This window comes from Lithobates pipiens, unplaced genomic scaffold (genome assembly GCF_037356315.1).
Source record: "Lithobates pipiens isolate NorthernLeopardFrog02 unplaced genomic scaffold, aLitPip1_a1.2 Scaffold_10, whole genome shotgun sequence".
NCBI lineage: Eukaryota > Metazoa > Chordata > Amphibia > Anura > Ranidae > Lithobates > Lithobates pipiens.
In genome coordinates this window covers 23,877,000-23,895,043 of record NW_027507686.1, presented here as the reverse complement: position 1 = coordinate 23,895,043, position 18,044 = coordinate 23,877,000, and the positions used below count along the sequence as shown (strand labels likewise).

General features: G+C 46.1%; 1 protein-coding gene across 1 annotated transcript in view; it reads right to left on the bottom strand.

Annotated features, from left to right (window-relative positions):
* The window catches only part of CHST8 (carbohydrate sulfotransferase 8), a 541,346-nt gene that overhangs the window by 140,433 nt on the left and 382,869 nt on the right, over window positions 1-18,044 (bottom strand). The gene's annotated exons all lie outside the window — the stretch shown is intronic.

Sequence of the window (18,044 nt, the reverse complement as noted above, 5' to 3'; positions counted from 1 at the left end):
GTCAATGGGAGGAATAATGTCCCATTATTGGTGTCAGTGGGAGGAATAGTGTGCCATCATTGGTATAAATGGAAGGAATAGTGCCACATTATTGGTGTCAGTGGGAGAAACAGTGCCCCATCATTGATGTCAGTGGGCAGAATAGATCCCCATCGTTGGTGTCAGTTTGAAGAATAGTGCACCAGCATTGGTGTCAATGGGGGAAATAGTTCCCCGTTGTCACCCCAAGGAATTATGCCCACCAACAGTGGGGCATAATTCCTGGTGGTGGTTGTATGCCCCACTGTTGGTGGTGGTTGTCACCACCAGGAATTATGCACCACTGTTGGTGGTGGTTGTCACCACCAGGAATTATGCCCCACTGTTGGTGTCAGTGGAAGGAATTGTGTCTTGTATCAGTGGGAGGAAAAGTAACCCAAAGCGCCAGATAAAGGCGAGAAAAGGGCCACATCCAACCCCTGGGCTGCAGTTTGGAGACCACTGGTCTAGTGATTGATAGAAATCCTGTTTCCATTTCTCGATGTAGAACTTAAAGGTGGACCACAAAGGTCCAGCTTGGACCAATGTAACGTATGCCATAACTGGCTGATGCTCCTGGAAGCAGGAAATTAGTGACCTCTACTAGCTTCCAAGTCACACGTGGCTGTCCTGCTGCATTGTGAAAACAGGTCATTGGCTGTTATGAGCACAGGTGCCATTCAAGAATTAGCTTTGCATTTTCTGAATGAATACAAGGTGTTCTCTGATTGGACACGGCGGAGATCGTGACATCACTGCCCTGCCACTCTGCTTTGTCTAATTAGAGAATGCTTTACATTCATTCAGAGAATGCAAAGTACTCTTTGAATGGTGCCCGTGCCGAGTTGCTGACCTCCTGTGGTCACAATGCAGCAGGGAAGCTAGAGGAGATCACTGAAGATCATTGGTTTCCAGCTTCCAAGGGTATCAGCCAGATATGGTATATAAATAGTTACATTGGTCCAAGCTGGACCAATGCAACTACGTATAACATACATATACCTGAAATTATTCCTCAGTTTGTAATGGTGGCTTGCCACCTGCACCCAGAGATATCACTGTTTGTTCTGATTAGTTGGGCTTAACACAAGCATAATGGGGGACAGTGGACAGCCTTGTCATGCACTTGTCTTGGTTTCTAGAATCATGTCTGGACACCTTGCACATTGTTATATCAATAATTTATATCCATTTGGTTGGACTGACCCTTTTCAAGCAATCATGGTGCACAGAGACTTGTATCAAAGCGGCAGAAAGTCTGTGAACGGCTGCGATTTCCGCTCTCATTTTCATACCATCCTGTGCCTATATCCTTTGTGCTTTATCTACTTTCCCGCACAGCATTGTTGGAATATGTTAAAAAGTAACAACAGCATTGAAAGGACAATTTAAAAGGGAAAAAAAAGTCTGTGATAGTTCCTCTTCATCTCCGGCTTTGAACATTTATTAACACTGATCCAGCCATTAAACCTCGCTCATCTTTTCATCGTTTTTCTTTAACGACACAGACAGGAACATATAGAGAAGGAGCCCAGAGGGGCCGCACCTCAGATGCCCTGCGCTTCAATAAGGGACAAAACATCACTTTATAACATCTGATTAGGGTTTTCATAAATCTTTCATCCCATTCCCTTGTTGGAAGGAGGACGTGTCTGCTTTGGTGATGTGCTGGCTGCTGATTTAGAGTATGCATGACAGATTTGAGAGGTATAGTTTCATGTATCGTTACTCCCTTACAGCCATGCCGTTCCTTGCTGGTGATGGCTCCCCATTTCCATTATGACAAAGAGTGCTGCTTAGGCTGATCAATATTTCATTGCGTTTCTCATGTAAAAATAATATTCAGGAATTTCAGGATTTGGGCAGTGCTGCAATTATGTGAAATTTTATAAATAGGTTAAAATGGTGTGTGTGTGTTAGAGAGGACCTGTCTGGTGAATTCAGCAATAACATGGTTCAGGTCAATATCCTTTTTTATTAAACCCTGTAAATAAACAATAGGAGCCAAAGACCAACTTTTATTATTAATTTATCAGAGCTATGATTGAGAATGCAGCCTATACATGCACTGGAGACCAGTGACATCACTGACAATGCAGCCTATCCATGCACTGGAGACCGGTGACATCACTGACAATGCAGCCTACCTGCTCACTAGTGACTGTTGACATCACTGAGATTGCAGCCTATCCATGCACTGTAGAGCAGGAACATCACTGAGAATGCAGCCTATCCATGCACTGAAGATAGTGACATCACTGATATTGCAGCCTACCCATGCACTATAGACCAGTGACATCACTGAGATTTCAGCCTATCCATGTACTAGAGACCGGTGACATCACTGAGATTGCAGCCTATCCATGCACTGTAGAGCAGGAACATCACTGAGAATGCAGCCTATCCATGCACTGGAGACCAGTGACATCACTGAAAATGCAGCCTATCCATGCACTGGAGACCGGTGACGTCACTGAGAATGCAGCCTATCCATGAACTAGAGACCAGTGACATCACTGACAATGCAGCCTACCCATTCACTAGAGACCGGTGACATCAGAGCAATGATTGAGAATGCAGCCTATACATGCACTGGAGACCAGTGACATCACTGACAATGCAGCCTATCCATGCACTGGAGACCAGTGACATCACTGACAATGCAGCCTACCCATTCACTAGAGACCGGTGACATCACTGAGATTGCAGCCTATCCATGCACTAGAGACCAGTGACATCACTGAGAATGCAGCCTATCCATGCACTAGAGACCGGTGACATCACTGACAATGCAGCCTACCTGCTCACTAGTGACTGTTGACATCACTGAGATTGCAGCCTATCCATGCACTGTAGAGCAGGAACATCACTGAGAATGCAGCCTATCCATGCACTGGAGACCGGTGACATCACTGAGATTGCAGCTTATCCATGCACTAGAGACCAGTGACATCACTGACAATGCAGCCTATCCATTCAAAAGACACCAGTAACACAAGCAGTGAAGAGGAATGATCCTGGGTTGACCCATCTGAATTTTCTCATGCTATAGCGAGGCTGCATCTTCCTTGTACTAGTCTCATGTGAAATATCTATTGAAGACTGTTGCCGCGCACACTATGCCAACTAATCAATGTCTAATTAGGATGTATATCATGCACCCAATAACCAGATAGAGCCATGACATCACTGAGAATGCAGTCTATCCATGCACTGGAGACCGGTGTCATCACTGAGATTGCAGCCTATCCATGCACTAGAGACCAGTGACATCACTGGCAATGCAGCTTATTCGTTCACTATTGACTGTTGACATCACTGAGATTGCAGCCTATCTATGTACTGGAGACCAGTGACATCACTGAGAATGCAACCTATCCATGTACTAGAGACCGGTGACATCACTGAGATTGCAGCCTATTCATGCACTGTAGAGCAGGAACATCACTGAGAATGCAGCCTATCCATGCACTGAAGATGGTGACATCACTGATATTGCAGCCTACCCATGCACTAGAGACCAGTGACATCACTGAGATTGCAGCCTATCCATGCACTGGAGACCGGTGATATCATTGAGAACGTAGCATATCCATGCACTGTAGAGCCGGAACATCACTGAGAATGCAGCCTATCCATGCACTGGAGACCGGTGACATCACTGAGATTGCAGCCTATCCATGCACTAGAGACCAGTGACATCACTGAGAATGCAGCCTATCCATGCACTAGAGACCAGTGACATCACTGAGAATGCAGCCTATCCATTCAAAAGACACCAGTAACACAAGCAGTGAAGAGGAATGATCCTGGGTTGACCCATCTGAATTTTCTCATGCTATAGCGAGGCTGCATCTTCCTTGTACTAGTCTCATGTGAAATATCTATTGAAGACTGTTGCCGCGCACACTATGCCAACTAATCAATGTCTAATTAGGATGTACATCATGTACCCAATAACCAGATAGAGCCATGACATCACTGAGAATGCAGCCTATCCATGCACTGGAGACCGGTGTCATCACTGAGATTGCAGCCTATCCATGCACTAGAGACCAGTGACATCACTGGCAATGCAGCCTATCCGTTCACTATTGACTGTTGACATCACTGAGATTGCAGCCTATCTATGTACTGGAGACCAGTGACATCACTGAGAATGCAACCTATGCATGTACTAGAGACCGGTGACATCACTGAGATTGCAGCCTATCCATGCACTGTAGAGCAGGAACATCACTGAGAATGCAGCCTATCTATGCACTGAAGATGGTGATATCACTGATATTGCAGCCTACCCATGCACTAGAGACCAGTGACTTCACTGAGATTGCAGCCTATCTATGCACTGGAGACCGGTGACATCATTGAGAACGTAGCCTATCCATGCGCTGTAGAGCCGGAACATCACTGAGAATGCAGCCTATCCATGCACTGGAGACCGGTGACATCACTGAGATTGCAGCCTATCCATGCACTGGAGACCGGTGACATCACTGAGATTGCAGCCTATCCATGCACTGTAGAGCAGGAACATCACTGAGAATGCAGCCTATCCATGCACTGAAGATGGTGATATCACTGATATTGCAGCCTACCCATGCACTAGAGACCAGTGACTTCACTGAGATTGTAGCCTATCTATGCACTGGAGAGCGGTGACATCATTGAGAACGTAGCCTATCCATGCGCTGTAGAGCCGGAACATCACTGAGAATGCAGCCTATCCATGCACTGGAGACCGGTGACATCACTGAGATTGCAGCCTATCCATGCACTAGAGACCAGTGACATCACTGAGAATGCAGCCTTTCCATTCAAAAGACACAAGTAAACAAGCAGTGAAGAGGAATGATCCTGGGTTGACCCATCCGAATTTTCTCATGCTATAGCGAGCTGCATCTTTCTTGTACTAGTCTCATGTGAAATATCTATTGAAGACTGTTGCCGCGCACACTATGCCAACTAATCAATGTCTGATTAGGATGTACATCATGTACCCAATAACCAGATATTCTGCTCTATCTGAAGATAGTACATGTAGTTTAGGTGAGCCGCCTTCACCCAGCAGCCGCTCTTCTAGGCCCGCAAAGTAGACGTGAAATTGGTGAATGCATTGGGAGTCATAATGAAACCCAGCTCATTCCTTGATGTGAGTGTAATGGGGAGCGCTTTGTATGCGTGCGTGCGTGCTGGGATTTGCAAAATCACCTGTCTACAGACCCCACTGGGATAAGTGCAGCTTTAGAAACACTCACATTAGTGCATTACCATCCATTATACAGCAACGAGATGACACAGCGATCGCAGTCTGTAGTTATTGGTGACACCGTCGTAAGAGAAGCCTACAAAGTCCTCGGTTGACATCTTGTGACAAATGCGTTTTTCTGTAGCAGCTGTCAAAGCTTGACTTTTCAATGCAGCGTTATTAAATCCAGTATGTTTTGTTTACCGCGTTCCATACATCACGGAAATTACAGCATATATACACTTGACATTAAAAACACAAAGCAGACAGCAATAAGTAGGAAAGTCGGTATCGGGAATAATCAATGTTGTTTTTGTCAGAAAGCATCAAGCACTTTACCCTCCCCATTTACAATATCAGGATTTAAAGGTACAGTACAGTCAGAATGTTGCCTTTAAAACCACTCCCATGCCGGGCCTGTTCTGGCTCTCCTCTCATACGTGTAAAATCATCATTTTTTTTGCTAGAAAATTACTCAGAACCCCCAAACATTATACGGTTATTTAGCAGACACCCTAGGAAATAAAATGGTGGTCGTTGCAACTTTTTAGGTCCCACGGTACTTGCGCAGCAATTTTTCAAATGCGTTTAAAAAAAACCAAAAAAAAACACGAAAGTTAGCACAATTTTTTTGTATAACGTAAAAGATGACGTTACGCCAAGTAAGTAGATACCTAACATGTCACGCTTTAAAACTGCGCACACTCGTGGAATGGCGCCAAACTTTGGTACCTAAAAATCTCCATAGGTGACGCTTCAAAGTTTTTTTAAAAGTTACCAGTTTAGAGTTACAGAGAAGGTCTTGCAGTAGAATTATTGCTCTCGCTCTAACGTTTGCGGTGATAACTCACATGTGTGGTTTTGACGTCATTTGCATATGTGGGCGCGACGTATGTATGCATTCGCATTTGCTTGCGAGCAAAGCAGGCGCTGTAAAAGTGTTTATTTATTTATTTTTTTACACTTTCCCTTATTTATTTATTTTTAACCACTTTCATTCCTATTAAAAGGAATGTAAACATCCCTTGTAATAGGAATAGGGCAGAACAGGTCCTGAACAGCCACCATGATTGTCGCCGGGCAGAAAATATTAATATCTGAATGATAGGTGCAGCTGCACCTATCATTCAGATATCGCCACTCAAAGCCCAGGACATCATATGACGGCCTTGGGTGGGAAGTGGTTAAAGAGGTTGTAAACCTCTGAAACAAAAATAAACGGCGCCACCCACACATCCAGCACACAGCAGGTGATTGAAAGTCTCAGCTCCCCAGGTTTCATTATTAGGCTGTGTAGAGGGGATTGTGTCTACTCCTTCCACTCAGTTCTCAAATTACACTCAGCTCCCTGCTCAGAGTTGCCACTTCATCCCTGTAAACCGGAAAACATATGAATTACACAGGTTCTGTGGATGATTAAGGTGGTATTTAAACTCACTTTGTGCCCTATCTGCATTGATTTAACCTCAGAACCTGTCCTATAATTGCAGCCATGCTAATCTTTTGGAGTCGTCATGGGTGGAAGGCTGTGAAAATGAAACTAGTGTGTTTGCTGCTTCAAGCACCGCCCACTCTTGGGAGTCTATCGTAGATTTGCCCGCATAGGATGGGGTATAAAAGTACAGAAAGCCACACTCAGCAGCATTGGGAGAGGCCTTCAAAATACCCCAGAAAAAGAAGGTGGCGATATCGGGATCCACATGACTTTGTCATCTCCGATCTCAGTTCAGGAAGTAGATGATGCCAGAATAAAAATGATGCCGTCCTTCTAGAGCAGCAATTCTCAACCAGGGGTCTGTGGAACCCTAGGGTTCCTCCAGAGGTGGCTAGGGGTTCACTGAGCTGATTTACCACCTATTTGATGGTGCCTACATAGTTTTGAGCCAATGCCACTAAGGCCGCGTACACACGCGGGGACTGTTCGCCCAACTTTGTCCGCTGAACAGTGTTTCGGCGGACAGTCCGCTCGTGTGTGGGCTTTCAGCGGACAGTTTCAGCGAACAGTCCGCTGAACAAGGTTTTTCGGAATTTCCGAAAAACTGTCCGCTGAAACTTTGTTTCAGCGAACAGTCCCCTCGTGTGTAGGCTTGTTCGTCAAACTAAGTTCCGCGCATGCTCAGAAAGGATTTACACGCCGAAAGTTATAATGCAGTGTATAGGACGTCGTATTTTTCGTCCCGTCGTACGTGCCGTTCACGTCATCGCGCACGGTTTCAGCAAACTGTTCGTTCGTCGTGTGTGGCCATGTCCGTCCATGCAAATTTTGAGCGGACTGTTTGCTGAAACTGTTTGACGGACAAAGTTGGGCGAACAGTCCCCGCGTGTGTACGCGGCCTTAGAGGAGCCAGTGGTATGAAATCCAATGATCATTATAGCTCTCTGTAAGGGGTCCATTCTTACCACCACTGTAAAAAAGGGCAGTGTTCCCACTGACCCCCTATTAATGGGTTTTATCATTATCAGGGGTTCCCCAAGACCAGAAAATTACTGTAAGGGTTCCCCTGGAGTAAAATGGTTGAGAAAGGCTGTTCTAGAGAGAAAAGCAGATGAAGGCATTGTCAGGGGGAGTCCTGTGATCTCTGTGAAAGGTAATAAATACCGGGAGGGGTGAGGGTCACACCGACACATTACTGAGCATAATAAAAATAAAAATAAAAATATATATATATATATAATGCTGCCAATGTAATTCTTCTTGGTACTACAAAGGTGCAGATAAGACATTAAACTAAGGTAGGTTTCATTGCAATGTGTAAATAGCACTAACAAATCACTGATTTATTGAACTACAGCCAATTTTTTCCCATTCTGGATAGCGTAATCCCTATCAGATTTTTTTTTTTTTCCAACTGTGTCCCATTGGAGAGATTTCCCTTCACTTCCTGGCCCATAATAAAAGAGGAAGTGAGGAAATCTCTCCAAAGTGAGGGAATCCCTGTTGTCACCCAAAAGTGTCCCCCATTGGAAGATTTCCCCTCTTTTCCTGTTGTTCTGGTGACAACCCAAAATGTTGGATTTTCTTTCACATTTAGCGATAATGATAAACAGGACACATAGAGGGGGTGAATCTCCCTAATGTGGGCACAGACAGCAATACAATTCTGACAGGGGTTATAATCCATCCACTCTATCCAAAACTGAAAAAAAAATAAAAAAAGTTTTACATTTAGTTATACTTTAAAACCTGAACTCCGAGATAAGTAATTATTGTTTATAAACCTTTGTCATGTGTATTCTTCCTGAATCTTGGGGAGCTTTGTGTATTTCTTCCAGATCTGTGCAGTAATTTAGTGTGAGACTTCCTGTGATAAAGACCGCCCACTGCTGCTTTCTCTCCTTGTGCCGGTCTTGTCTCCGCCCCATCCTGTAGTTTCCTGCTTGTAGTGGGTGGAGCCTGATGGGCCCCTCCCACAGCTCTGCTCTCTCTCCTTGTGCAGGGTGACTGGTCTCATCTCCGCCCCCCTCCTGTAGTTTCCTGCCTGTAGTGGGTGGAGCCTGATGGGCCCCTCCCACAGCTCTGCTCTCTCTCCTTGTGCAGGGTGACTGGTCTTGTCTTCACCCCCTCCTGTAGTTTCCTGCCTGTAGTCGGTGGAGCCTGCTGGGCCCCTCCCACAGCTCTGCACTGTCTCCTTGTGCAGGGTGACTGGTCTCGTCTCCGCCCCCTCCTGTAGTTTCCTGCCTGTAGTAGGTGGAGCCTGCTGGGCCCCTCCCACAGCTCTGCTCTCTCTCCTTGTGCAGGGTGACTGGTCTCGTCTCCGCCCCCTCCTGTAGTTTCCTGCCTGTAATAGGTGGAGCCTGCTGGGCCCCTCCCACAGCTCTGCACTGTCTCCTTGTGCAGGGTGACTGGTCTTGTCTCCACCCTCCCCTGTCCTTTTCTGCAGGCAGCCTGTAGTAGGTGGAGCCTGCTATGCCCGTCCCACAGCTCTGCACTCTATGTGCATGGTGACTGGTCTGGTCTCCGCCCCCTCCTGTAGTTTTCTGTAGTGGGTGTGGCTTGCTAGGCCCCTCCCACATCTCTGCTCAGGCTATGTACAGCCCAGTGATGATGTCACTACTTCTTTTACATGGTAATACCTGGGTTTTCAGAACATTTGGTGCACACAAAGTGGGTTTGTATGCAATAGCCTTTGTAGCTATTGAAGAATATGCTTACATGTTCTGTGCCTGGAGTTCAGCTTTAACTTTCAGGAAAGGTAATTTCTCTTGGCTCTCACACGTCTTCCAGCAGGATAAAAAGCGGACAGCTCCGTTCATATTGTGTGCAGTGCTGATAAAAGTCCTCCAGTTTTAGGTGACAGTTTATCTACAGAAGCAGAAACCCAATGGATCCACATTCTAATTAAAGGCAGACACCTGGCCTGGCACGGCCTCTCTTCCCTTCACACATGGGTCAGTGTGTGCCATCTTATTATCTGCCTGCAGCTCAGTGGCAGAGACCGAGCTCATCTGTACCTGGCAGTCATTGTGCAGCTTCTTCTCTTCACAGAAACGCTCATAATTCAACAAAGACATCTAATTATATTTTTCCGCAATGTTACAGAAAGACACCGCGCTTTATAGGAAAAAATAATGTGGCGGGATGGAGTGCACATGGACGCTGGGCTTGAAGAAACACAGGAATGATACCTACATTTGTACTGTAGGTTTGCATGTAAAGCTTGGCTCAGGTGTGACCAAGCACGGGCGTGTTTCTGCATGATTTTTTGCACGTTACGAGCACCATGTGTATGACGAAAAATTAAAGTTATTGTAGAGCTTCGTATTTTTTTTTTTTTAATAACAAACATGTCATACTTACCTCCTCTGTGCAGTGGTTTTGCACAGAGCGGCCCTGATCCTCCTTTTCTGCCCCGCCCCCCCCAGCGGCACTCATGGCTCCTTGTCAGGCATCCACCAGCACGGTATATGCGAATATGCGTGCGCAACAGGTGCGCGCACAACAGGCGGACACGCATTCGCGCTAGCGCTGTTTGGCGCCAATGACCCTTTAAGAGGATCACAGCTACACTTATGCAGCGCTGTTCGTCTGCAGCTCTGTGCCCAAGTTCTTGATTCCCGCTTGTTTGATCCTGTGATTACCGGCTCCTGTCTGACCGCTCTGACCTCTCCTGTCCCGATCCCGGCTTGCCTGGCCCTGCTTATGGACTTCTGCCTGACCTCTGTTGCCGAACCCCTGCCTGCCATCTGACCTTGCTCTAGCCTGCTGCATCTGCCTGCTTGTCTACCCGTTCTGCTCCAGCTTGCTTGACTATTCTTCTGCCTTGCTTCGAGTGTGCTGTATCCTATCCAGGTCCTGTAGCCGCTGCTCCGGCATCTGCTGGTCCTCTGGTCGCTGATCCGCTGTCATCTCAGCCATCTCCTGCGGTTCCAACTTTCCCGGAGAACCTTCACCCTGCTTCACGTCAGCCGCTGCAACCTGTTCAGACACTCCTACCCCGCTGTGCTCGCGGGACCACTGTCTCCATTCCAGTGGCCCCTGAACCAGAATCATAAGAGAGGTCTTCTCCTACCAAGTCAGACTCATCACCAGGTTCCTAACGCTCCTCCTCTTCTCGAGTCCCCCCCCTCCCCCACAGAGAGCTGCATTCTATGGGGGGGCACTCTTGCAGGTGCGCTTCCAAGTCCTGCTGCTGCGTCCATTGACACTGACAGCAGGACTCGGCCCCGCCCCCCCAGCTCCCGTGTCACTGGATTTGATTGGCAGGGGCTGGACCTGAGACAGCAGCTGGAGCTGCTGGGCTTGTGATCGTCCCCATTGCTGGAGAGATCGGGTTTAGGTAAGTAAAAGGCGGCCTCTGGGGGTCTGCTGCAGAACAGGTTTTTCACCTTAATGCTGTCAGGGCTGGGCCCGGCCCTTCCTTCTCTGAGTTGGACACTCAGATTTCGGCTAATTGCCAGCTCCTATCTCTCCACAGTTACTCAGCTGTTGATGATCCTGCTCGTCAGTCCTGCCTACTTAAAGAGGAGCTCCACCTAAAAAAAAAAAAAATTAAAAGCTAGCAGCTACAAATACTGCAGCTGCTGACTTTTAATAAATGGATACTTACCTGTCCTAGGGTCCAGCAATGTTGGCAGCCGAAGCCGATCAATTGCTCAGCTCTCGGCAGCTGCCGCCATCCTCGATGAGGGAATCAGGAAGTGAAGGGTTACAGCTTCACTTCCCAGTTCCCTACTGCGCGAGACGCGCTGCGCATCCTATCTGGTCCCCGCTATCTCCTGGGACCTGTGTGTCTCCCAGGATACAGTGGGGGAGGGGCTTGACTCCCGCGGGAGTCTATTCCTGGAAGTGGGTGCAAATACCTGTGGGTGCAAATACCGAGAAGCGGAGGTTCTATTTCTGTGTGAACCTCTGCTTTAAGTCATCCAGTCCAGAGGAGCTCTGCCTTTGCCTTGGTCAACATCACAAGAAATATCTCCGGCATTCCTGTTTAAAGACTTGCTTTGCTGACATCCCTTCCAACTCCAGATCCTGCTTGCTGTTCCACTGCATTGGTCCCTGACTTCTGGCTTGGCTGACTATCTGTTCCAGTTACTTAACTTTAGTTATGTTTTGACTATGTTTGTTCTTTTTACTTTTATTATTACACAAGTGTGATTTAACTGTACTTCTGTCTCGGCCTGATTTCATGGTTTCTGACAAATGCATAGAATGCATTAGGGTGAAAAACCGTGAGGGTTTACAACACCTTTAATTTCATTGGGCTGCCCTATGCCTGAGAAACACAGAAAATAAATCCCTGACTCTTTTCCAAAAACGCGCTGCAGATGCTTGAGAGTGCCGTTAACAATAAGTGTCAAATGGCAACTACGTTTCTCTACATATTGAGAAAGCATGTGTTCCTGCCATGTAGAAATATTTTTTTCCTTTTGGTTTTTTTTGTAGTTGTATAACCACCAGTCTTAATTTTGACTTTCATTTTAGTTTTATTTGTATTTTAGTCATCCGAATAGTTTTAGTTTTATTCGTATTTTAGGTGACTAAAATCTCATACATTTTAACCTCTTCAGCCCCGGAAGAATTTACCCCCTTCCTGACCAGAGTACTTTTTGCGTTTCAGCACTGCATCGCAATTGCGCGGTCGTGAGACATTGCACCCAAACAAAATTGATGTCCTTTTTTACCCACAAATAGAGCTTTCTTTTGATGGTATTTGATCACCTCTGCGGTTTTTAGTTTTTGCGCTATAAACAAAAAAAAGAGCGATAATTTTGAAAAAAACACATTCTTTTTTACTTTTTGCTATAAGAAATATAAAAATAAATGTAAACATCACTTGTAATAGAAATAAGAATAACAGGCCCTCTTTATGGAGAGATATGGGGTCAAAAAGACCCCAAATTTCTCCTTTACCTTTAAAAGCAAAAGATTATATATATATATATATATATATATATATATATATATATATATATATATATATATAAAAAATTGACTTCCGCCCTAGACCGGAAGTGATGTCATGAGGTCATTCCGATACACTAAGGCCATAGAGGCTATCAGAGACAATCTGGTCTCTGTCCGCTTCCATGACCAGCTGGCTGAAATCATCAAATGATTTCTTGGGCGCTCAAGTGAAAAAGGTAAGCTTGAGAAACACAGCTGAGTGGCGTGTCGGGGTACAGGGGGGCAATGACACTGCCCTGCATGGGCAAGGTGATGGTGTCTTCTTAATACTTAAGTCCACATGTAATAGTTGCACCAAAAAGAGTGCCAAACAAATGTCTCAAGAGTCCAAAGAATTTAATTGATTTCACAAATGAAAAGAGGTAATTAAAATAATTCAACACGTTTTGGGGCCAAAAAATCTCCCTTCATCAAGGCTTTAACATTGTGTCAAATGGACTCAGAGAAGAAAGCTCCTGAGCTCTTTACTACACTGTCGCCAACTCAGGGATCATGATTAATGGAATAATCACTTGGTTTAGATTTACATTCCCAGGAAATTACTGTTCTGAGTCAATTTGACACACTGTTAAAGCCCTAACGAAGGGGCATTTTCAGGCTCCTGAAATGTGTTGGATGCTTTCCATTTCCCCTATTGGCATTCTGTGCTTCAGCTGCCCCCCAGACCCCCCCCCCCCCTTTTGCTTACCTGAACCCGATCATTCCAGGGGCACAAGCCCAGCGGCTCCAGCCACTGTCTTAATTCCTCGTTGGATAGATTGATAGCAGCAGGTGCCATTAGCTCCACATCCAGAGGGACGGGGCTGAGTTCTGCTGTCTGTGTCAATGAACGTAGCAGCAGGATTCATGAGCGTGTCCACATTGGTGCCCCAATGGAAAGTGGCTCTCCACGGGGGCACCCTGATGAAGAGGAGGAGCCAGGAACGGCGCTGAGGCACCCCAGAAAAGAAGAATCGGGGCATGCAAGTATGACATGTTTGTTATTTAAAAAAAATAAAAAAAAAACAAAAAACCTTTACAATCACTTTAACGACACATGGAAATCTCGAGTTGGGTGACCCCTATCTCTAGCGCCCCCCCCACACCTCACCCCTCCATGCTTTATAAAATATCTGCAAAATCTAAGTCAATAAATTCATATGAAGTTTTGTTTTTAGGGTCTAAAGATCTGTGTCCAGCACTTTGATTTTATTTTTTCCTTTAGACTTCTTTAATACATAAAGCATGATTCAGATGTTGAAAAAGTGAGAATAAAGAGCATGTGCGATCTGAGCAACTTTGATCATGAGTGGTTGGAGGGTTGCCTAGTTATAGCTTTAAGTATAACTACACGCAAAACTTTTTTTTTTTTTTTAGTCTTGGATAGAGTGGAGAGGGGTTAGAAGCCCTGTCAGTCTTTATTGCTGTCTGTGCTCCCATTAACCACTTCAATACCGGGCACTTTCTCACCTTCCTGCCCAGGCCAATTTTCAGCTTTCAGCACTGTCACTTTTAAATGAGAATTGCGCGGTCGTGCTACACTGTACCCAAATTACATTTTTATAATTTTGTTCCCACAAATGGAGCTTTTATTTTGGTGGTATTTGATCACTTCTGCGGTTTTTATTTTTTGCTAAACGAATAAAAAAAAAGACAGAAAATTAAAAAAAATAAGTTTTTCTTTGTTTTTGTTATAAGATTTTGTAAATAAGTAAGTTTTCTCCTTCACTGATGGGCACTGATAAGCTGCACTGATGGGCACTGATAAGGCGGCACCAATGAGGTGACACTGATAGGCAGCACTGATAGATGGCACTGATATGCGGCACTGAAGGGCACTCATAGGTGGCACTGGTGGGCAGTGAAAGGCTGCACTGATGGGTACTTATGGGTGGCACTGATAGACGGCACTGCTGGGCACTGATAGGCAGCAATGATGGGCACTGATGGCTGGCACTGATAGATTTAACTGATAGGCATCACTGGTGGCACTGGCAGGCCTTTTTCTTTGGCACTGGCAGCTGCCTGGGCACTGATTGACATTTCCCTGGTGGTCTAGGGTGGCATACCTGGTGGTCCAGTGTGGTGGCCATCCCTGGTGGTCCTGGCAGCATCCAGGGTGGGCATCCGAGGGGGGGCTGCACTGATAAACAATCAGCACAGACCCTCCCTGTCAGGAGAGCAGCCAATAGGCTCTCCTCTATTTGTGTCTGTCAGACGCGAGTGAGGAAAAGCCAATCAACGGCTCTTCCTGTTTACATCACGATCAGCTGTGATTGGACACGGCTGATCACGTGGTAAAGAGTCTCTGTCAGAGACTTTTTACCTAGATCGGAGTTGCAGTGTGTCACACTGACAACAACAATCACATTGATGCGCACCCCCGGGGGCACGCAGCGGTTTGATATCCTGAACGACGTCATATAACGTCCAGTCAGGATATCGCAACCACTTTGCCGACGTTATTTTGTTATATGGCGGGCGGCAAGTGGTTAAGGAGCTGCATCCCCCCTATTTGTCTTGTCCTGTGTACCGTTATCTGTTACCGTTAAGAAAATCCCAAATTTGTCCCCAGAAAGGTAATAGAGAAGATATGAGGACACTAGTTCTGGTAACTGGGACGTCCCCAAGCAATTTCCTTAATTTGCAGGGATTTCCTCTGACTTCCTCTTTGGCTATGGGACAGAAAGCAAAGGGGAAATCTCCAAAATGGGACACAGATGGCAAAAACAAATCTGATAGGGGTGGGGTTAGAACTAGCCAAAAAAAGTTGTGCCTATAGTTCTACTTTAGGGGGAATTCTTACGAGGAGAGGGAGGACAACTGGTTTGAAAGAGGCCATCTACATCAAACTGGAACATCCATGGGGAGCGTGGCCGGGATGGCGGAGTGAGCGGACGTGCTGGCTGAGCTCTTTTGGAGTGTGATCCGATTTTACATCCGTGCCTGACGATTGTATCTACTTGTAAGACCCTGAGACCTCTGGATGCCTTCCAGGACCCCAGGGGTTCAGAAATGGGCAAGAAGAATACGTTTCCTCTGTATACCCCTGGAGAGACCGGCTCGACCTCCTGCGCCCCGGGAGAATCTGTGCACCATTGCAATATGGCGTCGCAGACAGACCACAAGGGAGACCCAGCATCAGAATCCCCGGGACTGCTCAAGATCATGGCATCGTTACTTATGCCGATCTGCTGTGACTGCCTGCCACTCTACTCTGGCATCAAAGATCGAGGAGGTTCAGCTGGATGTGGGCCTGATCCGACAGGACCTGGACAAGATAAGGTCCAGGGTGTCTGAGGCTGAGAGGTGGGTGGGAGCGGTGGAGAATACCATCACAGACCATACAGCTTCCATCCGTACGCTGCAAACAAAGGTGAAGGCTCTTGAGTACAGGGCCGTGGATGCAGAGAACCGAAGCAGGAGGAACAACCTCCGGATCATTGGCTTACCAGAGGGGGCTGAGGGGCGCTCCCCTGCCCAGTTCGTGGAAGATCTGGTGCGCTCCCTACTACCGGCAGCTCTTTTTTCCCCATACTTCGGGGTGGAGAGAGCCCACGAGTGCTGCCCCGACTGGGACCAGAAGGGGCTCCCCCTCGGATACCCCCCCCAGTGTGTGGCACCCAGGCCAGCCCGTCCCCCTGCCCTCCACTTAGTACCCCACTGTGTGTGGCCGTCTCTTGACAGGTTTGCTGTTGTGCTGTTCTTTCCATTCGGTTATGATAGATTTGATGGTGCTCCTAGGGATCATCAAAGATTTCTATATTTTTTATAACCTAACCCTGACTTGTACTTCTCAACAACATTGTTCCTTACTTGTTTGGAGAGTTCCTTGGTCTTCATGGCAGTGTTTGGTTAGTGGTGCCTCTTCCTTAGGTGTTGCAGCCTCTGGGGCCTTTCAAAAAGGTGTATATATGTAATGACAGATCATGTGACACTTAGATTGCACACAGGTGGACATCATTTCACTAATTATGTGACTTCTGAAGGTAATTGGTTGCACCAGAGCTTTGTATGGGCTTCATAACAAAGGGGGTGAATACATACGCACATGCCAACTATCAGTTTTTTATTTCTGAAAAATAGTTTTATATACCGTATTTATTGGCATATAACACGCACCCCAAGTTTAGGAGGTAATTTTAAGGAAAAAAACTTTTAGGAGGGAAGCTTAAGGAAAAAAAACTTACATTTAAATGCCCATCAATGCAGCCTTATCAGTGTCATTTTCAGCCTTGTCATGCAGCCTTGTCCATCATTGCACCCTTGTCAGTGTCATATGCATCTTTGTCCATCATTTGCAGCCTTGTCAGTTTAATTCTCAGCTTTACCTTTTAAAAAATGGCGCCGGATGTCTTGTGTATCTGGGCGGCGCTTGGTAGTTCTCGGCGGCTTTTGCCCGCCTTCGGCAGTTCTCTGCAGCTTTCGACCGCCTTTGGCCGAAGGTGGCTGAAAGCCGCACAAGGGCTCACAATCAGCGGGGGATCGGCATATAACACCCACCCACGATTTTCCCCTGATTTTAAGGGGGAAAACGTGTGTGATATACGCCGATGAATACGGTATATATTTTTCTAATTTTACTTCACCAACTTAGACTATTGTGTTCTGATCCATCCCATGTAATTCAGATTACAAAAAACATTGAACTAAAGACTGTAATTTAACAAAATAAGTAAAAAGCCAAGGGGGGGGGGGGGGGGGGTGAATACTTTTGCAAGGCACTGTATATCTCCCATAATGGCACTGTCTGTAGATTTATAGAACAGGCAGTTATACTTGCAGAGACAGGATTTCCGTGGACTGTAGAAGGTTCCAGGTTGCACCCAGTAACAGCCCTTGGATACAGATAAAAAGCAATTATATAGGCGCCAAAATATATGAAAAATAAACATTACATTCTTTGGAAAAGCGGCATATTTATAGCATAACTCGTTCATATTTCAGAACGCTAAATGTCAGACAGGGTTAGTGGCTGGTCTGCCTTCTCAGATAGCCTCCGAAATTACTCTCTGGGACATGAACACCTCTGAACCCAATAAAAACTGTGTTTTCACATAACAGAGCATCCCTACTGCCAGGGAAAAGAAATTAAGCTCAGCACTGGAGATAATTACAGCCATATATCAGCTCTCACTTAAGAGTAACTCTGTCACTGTCACATATCATAAGGGATAGGTCTGGATAGGAGACAGAGAGGACTTCTGAGGGTGCCTAGGTTAGGTCGAGCCAGTGAGTGATGAACAAGAGCTTGCAATTAGTTAATCAGCCATTGAAACAGTGAAATTTGGGTGCATGCCAACAGGTACTAAAGAACGCACCCCCATTGTGCTAGCTGTCACATATATAAACACTTGATGCTAAACTCCAGTCAGATATAAAAGGCACACATTA